Consider the following 16,431-nt stretch of genomic DNA (forward strand, 5'->3'; position numbering starts at 1 on the left):
CATTGCATCTCCTTGCTACAGGATTGTTCATGGCAAAGCATTGTCCTTGGGCCGGAGAAAGAAACGGGCACAGTCCTTACGGTAGGCTGGGTTTTGTGCTAGGGATGCTGCTGCCTGCCTTTGGCTTGGCAGTGATTAAATGTGGAAGGCTGCGTGTGGTGGGTAGAGACTGTTAGAGGAGATTTTTGTTTTAAGATGTGCAGTCCGTCCCTGCCCGCCCCCCCTCCCTGGAACACACCCACCTGAACACAACCAACACTGCAATCCTGGCTCGGTTTGGCTTGTAAGCTGCACACATGGGTGTAGGTTTGACAGTAAGGACATACGCATGCTCACAGAATGGCTCCATTCTCTCCTTAATTCCAAGCAGGGGGAACGAACAGGGACCTGAAACCGGAGAGATGGGAATGACATTGGCCATCATCATCTATTGCTTAACTCGGACCAAGTTCTGATTTCAAACAGGAGCTGGGCATTTCTTTTGTGTGCTGGCTTTTTGATTGCGTGGCACTCATTGGCTGCCGGGCTGGGCATCGCTGCTGATTTCGGGTTGTCTCATCATTTAGAGGTTGGCATTGCTGTGCTACAGGATCAGTTTTCTTCTTGTATGTAGCTGGGAAATGCCATTCTAAACAAGGGCAGCCTGGAATGTATTGTTCGTATTTCTACAGAGCTGCAGGAGTATGTGGTACTCTGTATAAATAATACAGCATAAAGGTCCCTGCCCCTTGCAGCTTCCGTTCCAAACATAGGAAGGGGCTAATGGGGCATCTGGACAGGCCCCATGAACACGAGTGAGCGAAAGGCAGAGGCGCCTGTTATCTTTAGCTATCTAGGCAGGCTGGTCCAAGCTGTGTTTGGAAATGGCTTGAAGACAAAGCACTATGTCAGTGCTAAGCGCTGTTTGCTGTTCTGCTGATTGTCAGTCTGGTAGGCCTGTGAATGCCAGCTCAGAAATTATTCCTGTTGAGATGAGTGTCAGGTTTCATCAGCCCAGCCTGCATGGTTGGAAAGGAGGGTTTTCTCAGGGGTGACTTGCCGTTGAAGGGGGGGTTAGATCTGCGGTGTCTGCCCCTAGCTTTTGCTCTCTTTGCTGCGAGGCGACATTCTTCTATCCAGCTGCGCTCATGAAGAGCCCCTTCTAATCAGCACGCTTCTGCCCGGCCCTGTCATTGCTGAGGAGGAGCTGCCTGGCCTGTTCATAAACTGGGGTCTTTTATTTGGCAGTTTAAAACAATTGCTGCCTGATGCTAAGCTGCTTAAATGTAATCCATTTGTATTAGCCAGGTCTACAGTCAGACAGCCCTGCTCTCCTCAACCAATGGCACTGGGCCTGGCAGAAACTACTAAGGGTGCAGGACTTCAAATGGGCAGCACGCAGGCAAGCCACAGGTTAAAATGTTAGCAAGAGCTATTATAAAAATGCCAGTCACGAGCCATGTGAGGGGTTTGAGCTATGAGCTTGGAAGGCTGAGGGCTGATGTTTCGGAACTAGTGTAAACCTGTATATTCAAAGGGACACTGTTGTGATAAAAATCCTGGCCTGGATTATCTGATGAGGCCAAGATTCAGTTGTCTCTCCTTATGTTCTGCTTGGTTCTATGCCATCTCCGGGCTGAGGGGCTGTTCTAACCCAGTGGCTCTCAAATTTTCCAGACTACTGTACCCCTTTCAGGAGTCTGATTTATCTTGCGTACCCCCATGTTTCACCTCACTTAAAAACTGCTTGCTTACAAAATCAGACATAAAAATACAGAAGTGTCACAGCACACTGTTACTGAAAATTGGCTTATTTTTATGATATAATTATAAAAAATCAATTGGAATATAAATATTGTGCTTACGTTTCAGCGTATATAGAGCAGTATAAACAAGTGATAGCATGGGATTTTAGTTTATACTGACTTTGCTAGTGCTTTTTCTGTAGCCTGTTGTAAAACTAGGCAAATATCTAGAAGAGTTGATGTACCCTCTGGAAGGCCTCTGCATACCCCAGGGATACATGTATCCATGATTGAGCATCACTGTTCTAACCTACACCACCTGGCAGTGGTCCTAAATGCACTACTGATATATTAAAGCAATGTGTTAGCCCAGGCAGAGAGAGCTAGACTAGAATGTGGCTTGTTCTTGTTCACCTAGTTGTTAGAATTTGGTTTGGCCTCATTCCCAATGGTCAGATAAAAAGTATTTATGTAAACCCTCTATGCCCTGACTGGTTTCAAAGTGCTGACCACCCAGAGCTCCTGTTGAAGTTAATGGTGGTTACTGGTAGGGAGGGAGAAATAAATTGGGGTCATGCCCCTTTTTTACTGCTTTGAGTTGGCCTGTGAGTCTGTGGCTTTTATTTCTCCCCTTGGCCCCCACACTTGTGTTTTACATTAGAAATTCAGGTTGTCTTTGTCCTAGAGGACTCTATGCTTGACAATATTATGGTAGTTCCAAAGACACCAGCCAGGATTGGGGCCCCATTGTTCCAAGTAGTACTTCACAAACTCAGAAGAGACCGTCCCTGCTTAGACAGTGAAATGATGACATTGCATGAGTCAGAGAGTGAGCTGTTGGGAGAGGAAGGCAATTGAGTCAGACAAAGCTTTGTGTGTCAGTGCCAATGTAGCTTCATTCATTAACTAACATTTTGATGAAAAGATGTCTTGGAAGCTTTCAGCTCCTCTATGGTTTCAGTTGAGGTGTGAGAACTCACAATACACGTGGTCTGAGACAAGTAGTAGTTCTTCCAGCAAAACGAGAGAAGACCAGAGTTGACATTTCTAGTATTTCTGCGGTAAAAAAAACCCAAGCATGGGGAAAAAACCTCTTTGAGGCCTTATAAACAAAGACTCAAGCCCCCTTTTAAATAGAAACGTTGTGTGTGACTGTTAGTGTGGGCCCATGATGTAAAAACCTAGCTGTTTCTTCACCAACACATTTGCTCCCTGTTTGTGTTCAGAGCTGTCTCTGCTAACTAGTGACACATGTAATTTTTTATTACTGTTTACTCCTCTTAGTCCTGCAGAGCCAACACAGCTCAGAGAGAGAGGTCTGGATTCTATTCTAGATCCCGCCTCATCTCCAGGATTGTTAACTGCTTTATTACTTACAAATTTATTTGGGCATAAGCTTTTGTGGGCTAAAACCCACTTCATCAGTTGCATGCAGTGGAAAATACCGTAGGAAGATATATATATATATACACACACACACAGAGATATCTTCCTACGGTATTTTCCACTGCATGCATCCGATGAAGTGGGTTTTAGCCCACGAAAGCTTATGCTCAAATAAATTTGTTAGTCTCTAAGGTGCCACAAGTACTCGTTCTTTTTGCTGATACAGACTAACATGGCTACCACTCTGAAACCGGCTTTATTACTGTAGTTCCCCCAACACCACGTTGTGCTGATCACTGCATAAATTAATAGTGAGAGACACTATCCCAGAGATCTCTCTGGTCCAATTAGACAAGACAAGCAAAGGGTGGGTGAAACAGAAGTTAGGTGATTTGCACAAGAAGCCTGCAGCAGATCCAGGAATTGAACCCAGCCCTCTTGAGTCCTATATTAGTGCCTTAGCCACAGAATCATCCTTTCTTTCCTAACATGCATTTTTGTTGCAGAATCTTTATTGCTGACAGTGATGCGTGAGCTGTAAAAAACCCATTTCAGCTCTCGGATCATTGGTTGATTCTCCAGAGCTAGCAGTTGGGAGTGGGGGGGGGGGGGGGAACCATCTTTTTACTTGTAAACTGAACGTGGGTGGTAGGTAGATTGTTAAGAAACAAACACAGAACCCTATCATGTACAGAGTCTGTTTCAACAGTGCACACACACTTTTAACACCGTTACACCTGCTTCTTAGATGGGGGACCTTATGCAGTTTCTTTTCATTTTGCTGGGATGATAAAACTACACAGGTCAATTTCATTTGGTTTATAGTCAGTTTCAGCTTCTGGTTTTCATGTTGAAACACAGTGCTTCCCTTAGTGGAGAGATGACTTCATTCCACATGACTCTTGGAGTCACACCTTATGCCAGCACTCATCTCTCGTTTTAGTCTTTTTTTAAAAAGTTGTTTTTTTGTTAAAAAGCCAATAAAAATTACAACATTTTTGCATCAGCCCTATTGCCTTGGAACAAGTCCTAAAGGAACAATATTTTTATTAGCTACTTTCTAAACCGAAAAACAAAATCTGATCAAGCAAATAGGCAGAGTTGGCGCAATTACAGCAGAAGTGAAAGGAACACATTTAAATAAATGTAACCAAGGGTTGTCAGATTGCACTCCTGTGGCTTAACGTTGTTGACTCCAGCTTGAATGACTTCAAATACTATATCAGTTTGGGCTCACAACTCAGAGTGCTTCTCTATGGATGTTTTGTTATTTCTATTTCAGTAGCCTCTTGCGCTGTTAGCTGCTGTACAATAGTAAATAAATAATTAATGTAATAAAAGAGGCATGACGTGCTCAAAGTTGTTTAGCAGAGCCAGGAATAAAACTCAGCTCCCCTGAGTCCCACTCAAGTGCCCTATCCCCTGGACCCAGGCTGCCTCCCAGGAAGGAATGACCCATATTAAGGCACAAAAGAGATCTGAGACATTGACATGGCTTAAATTTGTTACTTAATTTTGGGAGAACTATCTGAACTCTGACACTGATTCTTGCAGTGGCCTAGAATGAGTCACTTAACCTGTGTACCTCAGTTTTCCCATCTGTAAAATGGACTTATTTATCCATTACTCATACAGAGTAAGATTTTTTTTTTCTCAAAAGCATCAGAGCACCTAACTTCCATTGACTCTCAAAGGGCATTTCAGTAATAATGAACTTATTTATTGTATTAATGTTTCACAATGTTGCAGGGAAGGCTTCATTAAACATTTGTATTGTACTTAGAATACAGTAAGAAGCTACGTACATGTTACTTGGGGTTTCCCTTTGATTTTTTTTTTGTCTGTTTTAAATTCTTTTTATCTCATCAGCCCCTTCATACCACTTCCTACCCGTGCCTGGGCTGATGTGCAACTGTAACTTCCCTCCCAACACAGCCCCTGTAAGAACCAACTAGCCAAAACGTTGCACCAAGTTTCAGCGCAATTACTGACAATGCCTTTTTCTTGGAGATCCATTTTTTCTGCTGACCCCTGGTTTATTGCATCAGGCTCTGAAGACTTTTGTGTTTGCCAATTAGTGCTGGAAAGTTTTCAATAATTCTTTCAGCCTGGCAGGCGTGAAAAGCAGCTGCCTCTAGAAACAACCCAGACTTTCCCATCACTTGGGAGCTCTCCCATTTCCATTCATGACTTGTTAGCGTGTCTCCTGGATGTTGAAGTGCTTCTGAGTGTGTAAGTACCCCAGAAAAGGAGGCCTCTACTGGAACAACTTACGAGGCAATTACATCATGCAAAATGTACTTAACGGATTTTTCTTCAGCTTCATTTTGAATATGGAGCATTTTGTGTCTGTAAAATACTGGTTTAATGCATGTAGTCATATCTCTCCACACAGGCTTCCCCAAGACTATAATCTGTTTCTTAGTCATATAGCTTCTGTTTAGCTCTACTATAGTAGTTCTATAGAGCTTCCACTTAGCTTAGTTCTGTAGCTTCTGTTTAGTTTATAGCTAACAAAGTTACTGCTCTAGCTTGGTGGGTAGTGTCAGGCACTGTGTGATCTTGAACAAGTCACTTGACCTCCTTGGCCTCAGTTTCCACCTGTATAAAATAAGGGCATCCTTGACTAGAACTAGGATATTTTAGTTAGTGACCAACACAGCAGTCCGTCCTTGGATGGCAGTTTACTGAGGGATAACATGGCATAAATATAATGGTGTCTCAACCTGTGTGTCACAAGGATAATTTCTGTCCTTTATTCCCTGCTATCTGCTCCTTAGTGGCCAGAGCCTCGCACTAAGTGTGGCACCAAATCTAATGATGCTTTTTTGAAGTGCTGCAGCACTTGTCATGTGGTTTGAAGTATCATGGGGAACCAGTGCAAAGGATTCTGGGAGGAATCCAAATATCACCACTTAAGAGTGGATGAATGAGGATTGAGAGTTAAAATGGCTATACTGGGGTAGTTTCTTTGCATTTGTGTTTTATTTATTTTAGGAAAAATACTGATCTCTGGCACTGAGAATCCTGGTATCTAGACGAGAAAATCAAGTGGTTCCATGTTTGGAACAGGGCATGGAAATATTACAGATCATACAAATACATGAGATGCACCAGTTAATATAGCAGCTGGTTAAAGTGGCAAAGTCATTAAACTATTGGAACTAGAATGAATATAGATGAAAAGCACTATCCTATGTGATCAGAACGGCCTCTTCATAGGATTGCCCATTAATCAGCTATCTATTGGCCAATCCTGTACTGAACATACTGCTCAGCCTGGGGAAAGTCTATGCTTAAGTTCAGTAAAACAGCACAGAATATCATGGCATTTTTTTCCAGCTTTCGTTGGGATCTGTGCAAAAGCTTTTTTAACTTGCTAAAGTCTGTTCTGTAGGGGAAGCCCTCTGTAAATGCATCCCAATAAATGGTGCTTGAGATAACAAGGGTTCATCTAACCTTCTGCAAATTTTTAGTCTTGAGACCTTTGAGCCATCAGCAAGCACATCTTTCCCCTATGAAAATGAAATTTAATACGTGAGTTCATTGGCTATTAAGCGCAGGAGGTGTTAGGGCACTTGACAAATGCCCTTTTGAGACACCAAATTCTAAAGGGCACTCACGGGTGATAGGATAGTTCACGTTTATGGAATACTTAGGATCTAATCTCCTTAGGGTGCCGTAAGTTTATGGCTTGCCTTGGCTAAAAGAAGTCACATAGCCAGTTTAATGCTCTGAGTTTTTCACTGCATATAACTGTTTACTCTACCAATACAATTGTCAGGGGCCCCTAGTACAACAACCGTAGCTGTATTTTGTAACCAGGCTAAACTGGCACATCTGGACAGGGCCAAGTCTTTGCCTTGGTTACAGAACATGGTTATGGTCTTGCCTATAGTACAGGGTGGAACAGTGGGATTTGTAGTGCAGAAAGACCGTGTATTTTGGTAAATGACTTTTTCCTGCATAATAAACCTGCTGTAAGCAGTAAAGCAACTGCCAGGGGTACAGCTATCAAGCGATGACACCCTAATGATCAAAACAAAGCACAGTCCTTTAACGCTCCCATTCTGTCTGGATTCTCAGGTCACTCTGACACTTTCCTGACTCTCTTTACTTTTAAATTGTGTTAGATAATGTGAAATTTTACTTCCACCATGCTCCTTCAAGCAGGATCTGCTCACTGTCTGCCTAGCTCCACAAAACGTTAAGAACCAATATATGGGTGCTTTCCAGTAGCACCGTGGCTTGTAGAAACTGTAAGATTAGAAATGTGTTTTAAAACAGGCTGTGCAGCAAAGCTGCTCTTGCAAAAGAGTCCCGTGCTGGTGAAAGATGCCGGATTGATAGCCCCGTCGCAGGATGTGCACACCCCATGCAGTGCAAGCCCCCCTCACCCAGCCAGCTGTGCCTCAGCCCTGATGCGGAGAGAGCAGAAGGAGGGAGTAGTTCACTTTCCTTGCCTATCTGACTGCTGTGCAGAACAGTGATTTCTGTGCTGTGGATGCCCATCTGCTAGGAACTAGCCTGTGACCTCTGCCTTATATTGCATAAGCCTCTGCGCACCCATCAGATGAGATTGTGGCTCTGTTGCATCAGCACCTAGAGGCCCCACTCTGCTTGAGGCTTCTTTATGGCAGGCACTAGACAAATGCAGAGCAAAGTCAGTCTGTGCCCCAAAGAGCTTACAATCTAAAAGTCAAACAGTAAGAGATGGGTGGAATAAAGAAGCTGGCAGGAGGGTGGGCAGTGTAACACTGATGGTTTGATTTTTAGCACGTTAGTAATAAGTCACTTGGTAGCAGTAATTGAAACTTGCCATCTGCTGACTTGGGCAGGATTTGAACTAGTGACTTTTAGGGGGAATGCCCTTCTTCCAGCTCCAAGCTCCAAGCCCCTGAGCCATCCGGAGGTTTTCTTCTGCAGAGGCCTTTTGTTCTGGGACTATGTAGGCTTAAGCAGGAAACTATATGTGACTAATGCACGCTGGGCAAAAAACATTGTGTAAGTCCCTGGCCTTCATGTCTCCACCGTTATGGGTGGTGGGAATTACATAAATGTGTCCATGTTAACTGTGGTCTGGGGAAATCACAGAGACTCCAGAGAGAGCAGCAGTCACAGAAGCATGAACCATGGTGGGTGGGTCAACATTTTGTGTGGGAAACTTAATGTGCACTGGTGAGTCAGCAAAGAGGAGGAGGGGTTCTGGGAACTGGTCTCAGTCACGGCCGAGCTGCCCCAAGAATAGTGACAGACAGAGAGCAGAACAACTGCAATGGAACAAGAGCAGTGATGGGGCCTCCTCAGTGGCTTAGGGCTCAGTAATAAGAGACACTTCACTCTTCCATAGCACCTTCAATTTGATGATCTCAAACCACATAACAGACATCCATGAACTAAGCCTCATGTCATTCCCCCCGTGAGACTGGTACTCATATTTTCAGTCTTCATCCGGCACAGCAAGCTGAAATTACTGGCTCCAGTGAAAGTAGAACCCAGTACTTGCTGCCAATACACGCTTCAGTCATAGGACCCATGCTCTAGGGCAGGGGGTCCCAAACTTTTTCCCCTTGTGGCCCACCTGTGCAGCTGTAACAGGCACTGCAGCCCACTGTTAACTCTTCTGGAGGAAAATTATTAATGTTAAGGATTAGAACATATGAACTATAACACTGTAAATAATGTCTCTGCTTTCTTTTCATTGTAACGCTAACACTTGTAACCAGAGAAATCCCTAGAACCAGCACTCAAAGAAATGCGTCAAGATCTTTGAAACCCAACAGTTTGACTTGACAGGAGAAGGCAGTTACGCTGGTGGACCACTGGGGACTGTGCGTTGGCCCATCTTAGAGCTACAGCCCATGGTTTGGGACCCCCTGCTCTAGCGTTTCCTCTCTCTAGAGCTCTGGGTTCCACCCTGCAGTGGGTCAGCTTTTTGCTTTTGTGGGGTCAGGCAGTGAGTCAAGTTAGTTGTTTCCTTACATTGCTTGTGTTAAGGGCACTTGAAGGGCTCGACTACATGGGAGAACGCCCGTGTGTTAACTGATCTGATTTTGCATTCAAGTTGGGTGACCAGATAGCAAATGTGAAAACCTGGGATATGTGTATGTGTGTGTCTGTAAAATTGTGTATATAAGACAGACATGCTCAGAATTATGTCTCAGTCGGTCACGGTTCGTCTAATGCAGGGGTTCTCAAACTGGGGTTTGGGAGCCCTCAGGGGGTCACGAGGTTATTACATGCGGGGGTCTCAAGATGTCAGCCTCCACCCCAAACCCTGCTTTGCCTCCAGCATTTATAATGGCATTAAATATATAAAAAAGGGTTTTTAATTTATAAGGAGGAGTCGTACTCAGAGGCTTGCTATGTGAAAGGGGTCACCAGTACAGAAGTCTGAGAACCCCTGGTCTAATGGGATTTCTGTAACAAATGTGGCACCTACAGCATACACAGTGGTCTGGTGTGAAGATTCACTCTAGGGCTAACCAGGATGGTCCTTGTCTGTCATGCTTAGATAACATTGTGTCCGTTATAATGCAATGGCCTTTCCCTGTAGAGACAAGGCATAGGAGGTTAAAAATACATCAGTAATTGGTTCAAGTGCTTTCAGAAGACTCTGGAATTCAGTGCAGGGAGGGATTCTGAACGCAATAAAGGCACCTGGTTTCTACCCAGTGGCCTAGCAATTTGTCAAGTGAAAACTTGATCCTTTGGGAGCCCCAGGAAATGGAGAAAGTCTGATGCTCCTTTGTGGTGAGGAGAGTTTGAAATGCTGCCATCCCAAACCGTTCTGCTCTGTTAGTATGATACATGGAAACACAGGGGCAAGATTGGCTTGTCTTACTTATGTCAGTAATCCCCTTGACTTCAGTGGAACTACTCCCAGAATTCGACCCTCACAAGGGTGAATTTACCAGAAGTATGCAAGGGAGAGCAGGTGAGGCAAGTTACACTGGCTCCCCTTTCTCTCCATACACATACAACGTAATTCCTTAAACTGCTCTTAGAAATAAGAACCTGTCTGAACTTTGCTGTCCAATCTCCATCTTGAAGTTGGATGCATCAAACCTTTCAGCAGTAAGACTTTCAATCTGACTTCTAATATAAACCCACTGGGCTAAATATTTTCTTGTCTTGCACTGACCTGTGGGGTGTAAAGTGGGTCAGAATGTAGCCTGCTGTTTTAAGGTGAATCTTTGCTGCCTCTGGGTAAACAGAAGTGTATTCTTCCCCTAAACTTTCTGAATTCCTTAGTCTCTTTTGGCCAAATTCTTGTGGTTTAAACTGTTGCAGCTCTGTTGACTTCAAAGGAGCTCTCCTACTGCCAGGTAAAAGATGAAAATGAATTCCAGAAAGGAAATGCTCTCATAGAGCCAATGTTTGTTTTAAATGTTCAAAGTTGAGTGAAACTGCAATTCCCTTCATCATCCCCACTGCTGTCATGTTTTCCTCACTTAGGTTGCATGCGCCTTTCAATTCCACTCTGCAAAGTGGGACTGGGTTGGGTGCGTGGGTGGAAAAAAGACCTTAGTCTTGTTTTCATTTCATAATCAAAACCCAGGGCAGAGGTTAGACTACCAGCCATGAACAAATCAAGCCACGTGCGTGAGCCCAAGGTATGACGAATAACTGAGTGAGTGCCAGTGCAAAATTTGATGCTGTGTTAAATGAAACGGTCAAAAACCAGGAAATTCCCAATGTGAGGTTTTCTATTGGAGGATTTATTCTGCCGTGCAGTACATCCTGTGTATGTTACGGCATGTATTTAATTACAGAAAGAGTCAGCTCTAAAAGGGTATGCCATGAATGGTAAGTTGCAGAGCTGTATGATGGACTGTATTTATCATACCTCTTTAACTGCCTCCCTGGGACTCTGCACACTGTTCTGTCTCCTACCAGACTCTTTCTAAATAGGGCTGGGTGATAAATGGTAATTATTTTCCATCAAAAATTTGTAAAGAAACAACCCACCTCCCACCCCCTGTTTTATGAAAAACTTGGGCTTGACCGTTGACGTCTATGCAAATCTTTCCAGTGATTTCAGTAGTCACTGGATCAAGCCTAAGATGTCTTTCACTGGTTAAACCAGTAGGACATGCCTTGCCTTGCCTGCCTGCCGTGGTTGTACCATTGCTCCTGTGCCCCACATGGATGCACGGCAGGACCCATGGCATCTTTTGGAGCATTCAGTCCCTTTCCCACGTAGCCTGTTGGTGCCAAATCCCAGCCCCACTCCAGGGACGAGAACCCCACTCCATCCATGGGAGGGTGCCAAGGAGTTGAAGGTCATGCAGTTTCCAGGCCCGTCCCTTGGATTTTCCCCATGGGTGGGGGATGGTTTGGACTTTTACTAGCACTAGGGTGACCAGACAGCACATGTGAAAAATCAGGACAGGGGGTGGGGGATAATAGGAGCCCATATTAAAAAAAAAAGCCCCAAATATTGAGACTGTCTCTATAAAATCGGGACATCTGGTCACCCTAACTAGCACAGAGTCGTTTATGTTGTTTACTTTACTGCTATCTAAGGGGCTGATCCTTCAGTTTTCAATAAGCATGTTGCCAGCATGGGGAGTATGCATCACCGTTGACTGCAACAGAGATTTTGAATCTGTTAACTGCAGGCCCAGGCTCATACTTATTCCCCAGTTAGTTTATGATGAGGAGTCTGAGTCTCCTTAGCCTGTGTCTTTTCTCTTTGGTTTAGTTTCTGTATTGTGGGTATTTTTAGTACACAGTATTAGGTAATAGTCTCTCATTTTTTCTTTTGTCTCTGTGGATGCCTAGACAGCACAGTGATTAGTGTGGTATAAATGCATAGAAGAACTAAGCAAGAAATGCAGAAAGTCCTCTAAGATACATCTAGGATTTCCTATTGCACTATGCACTAAATATCAGAAAACCTGGATAAAGAAGAGATTAAAGACAGACATTTTAAGAGATGTGGTGAGAGCAGTGTGAGGGCAACAAATCCTTATGACCATATCAAGAAATTTTTGACTCCTCACCAGGGAAAGAGAGAAGCTTGTGTTTGCCGAACCAGTACTGTGTAGTCCAGTGAACACTCCACGGTGCCCTTCCCTTAAAAACTTGATTAGAGCACAGAGCCACTCTTTTCTCTCAGCTAAGCTATTGGGAAAGGATCCTCCCTCCGTTTTATTTATCACAGAAAATATTTTCTTGGTGAGTGATTCTGGTTGTCTTAATTAGGAAGGAATATCTTTTCTTACCCCGTTCTGTCATGCACTGATTAAATTGGAGGATTTAATCCTAATCTAACTAGTGCTTTAGAAATAGTTATTTTATCTCTGACAAGCGGTCAGTAACTTTATTAGAGAAGCAAAAAGGTGAATGCATGACCACCTTGGATCAGATGGAACAATTTATGGAATTAAATCTGCAGCAAGATGAAGCTGCTCTCTGTTTTCAGCATCTGCTTTTTCCTTTGATACCAGCAAAGCTGCAATTTGGCTTTATCACATCATCCTCTTTATTTTGACTGGCTTCATTTCCTGTCCCTCACGAAGGCCTGGACTGTTTGAGCCTTGCCTTCAGAATTACTTCACTCTCAAGGCAAATTCTGCTCTTTGGTACATATGGCGAGTTCGGATAGTCTGAACTTTGCAGGATTTCTATGGTAACAAAGGCAATTCCCTGCATGTAGGGAGAGTGGGTTTTTTTTGTTTTGTTTTGTTAAACTCTGTGCTGTGACGATCTGAGGACAGAATTTTCCCCTCTGTTGTTGAGTGGGCAGCAAGATGTTTGTGCACCATAACTGGGAGTCCCATGTTCTTATTATGCTTTGCGCCACGTTTTCAGTGACTCTCATTCATTGTGTTGCATCAGCAAATAAGACTTCGGAGCAGGGCAAGGATTTCATTCAGGCTCCCTTTGGAAGTCCATGGGAATTTTGCCATTGACTTAATAGAGTCAGGATATCATGTCCTAGTCTATATGCATATACCATGCTCATCCAGAGCCGCCTAGAGGATTCAGGGGGCCTGGGGCAAAGCAATTTCAGAGGTCTCTTCCATAAAAAAAAGTTGCAATACTATAGAATACTATATTCTTGTGGGGGTCCCTCTGGGGCCCAGGGCAAATTGCCCCACTTGCCCCCCGCCCCCGAGGGGCGACCCTGTGCTCATCACCCTAGTATCCGAGCCCCTTCCAGTAGTGCACTGAGGAACATGGCTGACATCTGTCACTTTTGTTCTCTTCTGTTTATAATACAAATGATTCTGAGTGTTTATGTTAAAAATGGCAAGGTCAGAGAAATGCATCTTACACTTGGAGAGGAAAGTAGTGAGGTTTCTAAAGGTCCTTAGTTCTTAGGGGAGTCTGTTCTACAAGATTTTACCCCAGGTCTTTGCATTTCTCTGAAGCATCTGGCACACTTCTGGGAGCGGTGTAAAGAATATCAGTGGGAGATTTGCAGTAGGTTTAAAGACAGCGTAGGATATGACTTAACTTTTTTATAAAATGAATGATATACCAGTAACTTGTTTAGTTGCTTTATTAGCAAAAAGTAGAGCTGGTCAAAAAAGGGCAGAAAAAATAGCAAAAAAAAATTTCAAAAAATATTGGAGTAATTTTCATTCTACACGGTTGTTAAAAGGAACCATTTTTTCACTTTGAATTTTTGTCATTAACATTTTCATATATGTGATTTTTCAAAAAAAATGTTGGTTTCCGTCCCCCCACCCTCCTTTTTCCTCACCCTTTTCCTGGTTACCTAAGGAGGTTGTGGAATCTCCGGCGCTGGAGGTTTTTAAGAGCAGGTTGGACAAATACCTGTCAGAGATCTCAGGTGTACTTGGTCTTGCCTTAGTGCAGGGGGCTGGATTAGCTGACATCTTGAGGTCCCTTCCAGCCCTACATTTCTGTGATTCTATGAAAAAATTCCCATTTATAAAGATAAATGTAAAATTTTTCATCCAAAAATTGTTTAAAACATTTCAACCAACTTAAGTCACATGTTTAAAAAAATTGAGATGCCCCTTCCCACCCCGATAAGATTTTAGTTTAAAGGGAGCAGTAGAATAAAAATTACTTAACTAGTCACTGATATATTCTTTTTTTTTAAGTCAAGTCCTATCAATGCTACATGATAAAGTAATAGCAGAATTAGCAATAAATAAAGTCCCTCATGTAAGTCATTAATTCTGCAGAACACATTTAATAAGTGGTAGGATCCAGAGCTTCATAAATCTCTGGTTTTCCCTAGCCGTGAGAGCTGGGCGAGGTTAGGGCAGCTGTGTGTTGACCTCTCTTACATTTGGGCAGTCCAAGCCCTAAATATTTACACCCGTTTTTTCCATCCTTTTGAGTAATCCCAAACGCATTCGGTCCACAGGGATTATTCAGTCAGATTTAAAATAAGAAGGAAACCTAGCCAAGTCTTCAGGTGCCCTAAAGTCCATAATGTCCCAGCAGCATTAAGTTCTCATTCCAGCAGGAACTCAGCCAGCTAGCCATCGAAAGAGAGACCTTTTCATCCCTTCTTCATTATAGGATGTATACCCGTAGCCCTCTCCAAAACCTGTATCAAACAGGGGTCTTTTGTAGCATGCCTGGAAGATTACCAAATTCAGTTTACTTCCAACCAAGTAGAGGAACAGCTTTCAGAAATGGCAAAGATGCCTGGGAGGAAGGAGTCTGTCCCTCTGTAAACATAAGGGGAGACGTTTCAAAAGCATGTAATTTAGGATCCTAAGTCTCATTAATTTGCACTGAGAATTAGGCTCCTAAGTTATTTCCCTCCTCCCAATAGTCCTTGCAGTATTGGATGCCACACTGGAACTTTAACATCTGCAAATTGCTTATTTCCATCCTTTCGAGAATAAGTGCTTCAGGTAAGATGTTTGCTTTGTGGTTCTTTCCCCCTCTCCCCCCTCCCCAGCTGAGAGAGTACGACCCACGCGTGCACAAAGAATCTTGCTTTTCTTGGTAGGGTGTCTCCCAAGAACCCATTAGCACATCAATCAGGGAGCAAAGTAGCTTGCCTTGTTGTTAGTGCCAGGTACATTGCTAGCTGCAGAGGAGAGGACACCGCCAAATAATGAAACAGGTTTGTTCGAGTGACTCTTTCATCCCCTGTAATCCTCTTCTATACAGAGACAATATTTTAGTTGTAAACTTTTCCTTTATTCCTTCTCTTCAAGCTAATGAAAGCCCATGGAGTTTGTCTGCAGCTGCCGTGACATCTTTGTCCACCTTGTTGCTCTTCTGGGTCTTATGTGCCTATTTTAAGTAATGGGATCTCCAATAAATGACTTGATATTAAAGCAGTCCTGCACTACCACTAACCCATGGACTGGAGACACAAGGGGAATAGTGAGCTAGTCCTCGTACCACTGGGACCACCCCACCCAATCACACCTCTCAACTCAGCCCCCTTCCATCTGCAATGGTTTAGCAAAACAAAACTTTTTTTTTTTTGTGTCACTTCAGAAAATTACATTGGAAAGGTTTTTTATTTAACTTTTCCTCTGTATTGCTCCAATGGGATTGGGCTAGTGCCTAAGAACTAGAAAGTGAAACAGACGGACTGTTTGCAAAGGCCAAGCTGAACCAAGTGCAAAGGGCAAAAATCAGAGACGGTGTTGATCAGAGGTGACGCATGGAGAGCGGTCATGTCTTCCCCCCCGATTTCTGCCAGGATTTATATGCTTCGCTCTGAACCTCACTGCAACCCACAAAACCTTTTAAATTGTACTCCCTCCTCATCAACAGTTACACGTTGTTTCTGGTGTTGATAACTCTTCATTTCATCTCAGGTCTAGCAATATCTGGTGTTCTATTTAATATGACTCCAGGACCTGGGGTTTTATTAAGTGAGAATCTCAGCTTTCATTTAAAAAACATACATAAGGGGATTTTACATTGGGGAATGTCCTACAACATGTTTGTTTGCCCAGATGATCTGCCAGCATTTGGAATTTCATTTATCTTTTAGCCATAGTAGATGGGAGGATGCATCTCACAAGCACAAAATGAATTTGCCATTAGTGTGTCCGGAGTCAAGGTTACTTCATTAGCAAAGCAGCTGTGACTAGAGGTGTGTGTGTGTGTGTGTGTGTGTGTGTGTTTTGCTTCACAAGCTGCCTCTTTACTGTTAAAAGTGCCAGAGCCTTTGAGCATAATACAACTGTGTCTCTGCATGGTCATGAGAGCACTAAAAATGAATGAGAGGCTGTTTACTCCCTTGGCTTCTCCCTTAGAGGGTCACATTCTGATTTACTGGCATTTGCCGTAGATTGTCCTTGTGTGTGGAAAGCTGGCATATTACACTTATTTCAACAGCACGAGCTGTTGGGTTTCT

At 43.4% G+C, this 16,431-nt stretch overlaps 1 protein-coding gene across 4 annotated transcripts in view; it reads left to right on the forward strand.

The window, feature by feature from the left end:
* CLIP2 (CAP-Gly domain containing linker protein 2) overlaps nt 1–16,431 on the forward strand; it is a 156,791-nt gene that overhangs the window by 34,045 nt on the left and 106,315 nt on the right. The window contains exon 2 of one of the 4 annotated variants that reach the window (XM_050929438.1): nt 22–81. The exons of the other annotated variants lie outside the window; for them this stretch is intronic. The gene's annotated coding sequence lies outside the window, so the exon portion shown is untranslated. The remainder of the gene's footprint in view (nt 1–21; nt 82–16,431) is intronic. 4 annotated transcript variants of the gene reach the window in all.

The sequence above is a fragment of the Gopherus flavomarginatus genome, chromosome 19 (genome assembly GCF_025201925.1).
Source record: "Gopherus flavomarginatus isolate rGopFla2 chromosome 19, rGopFla2.mat.asm, whole genome shotgun sequence".
NCBI classification, from domain to species: Eukaryota; Metazoa; Chordata; order Testudines; family Testudinidae; genus Gopherus; species Gopherus flavomarginatus.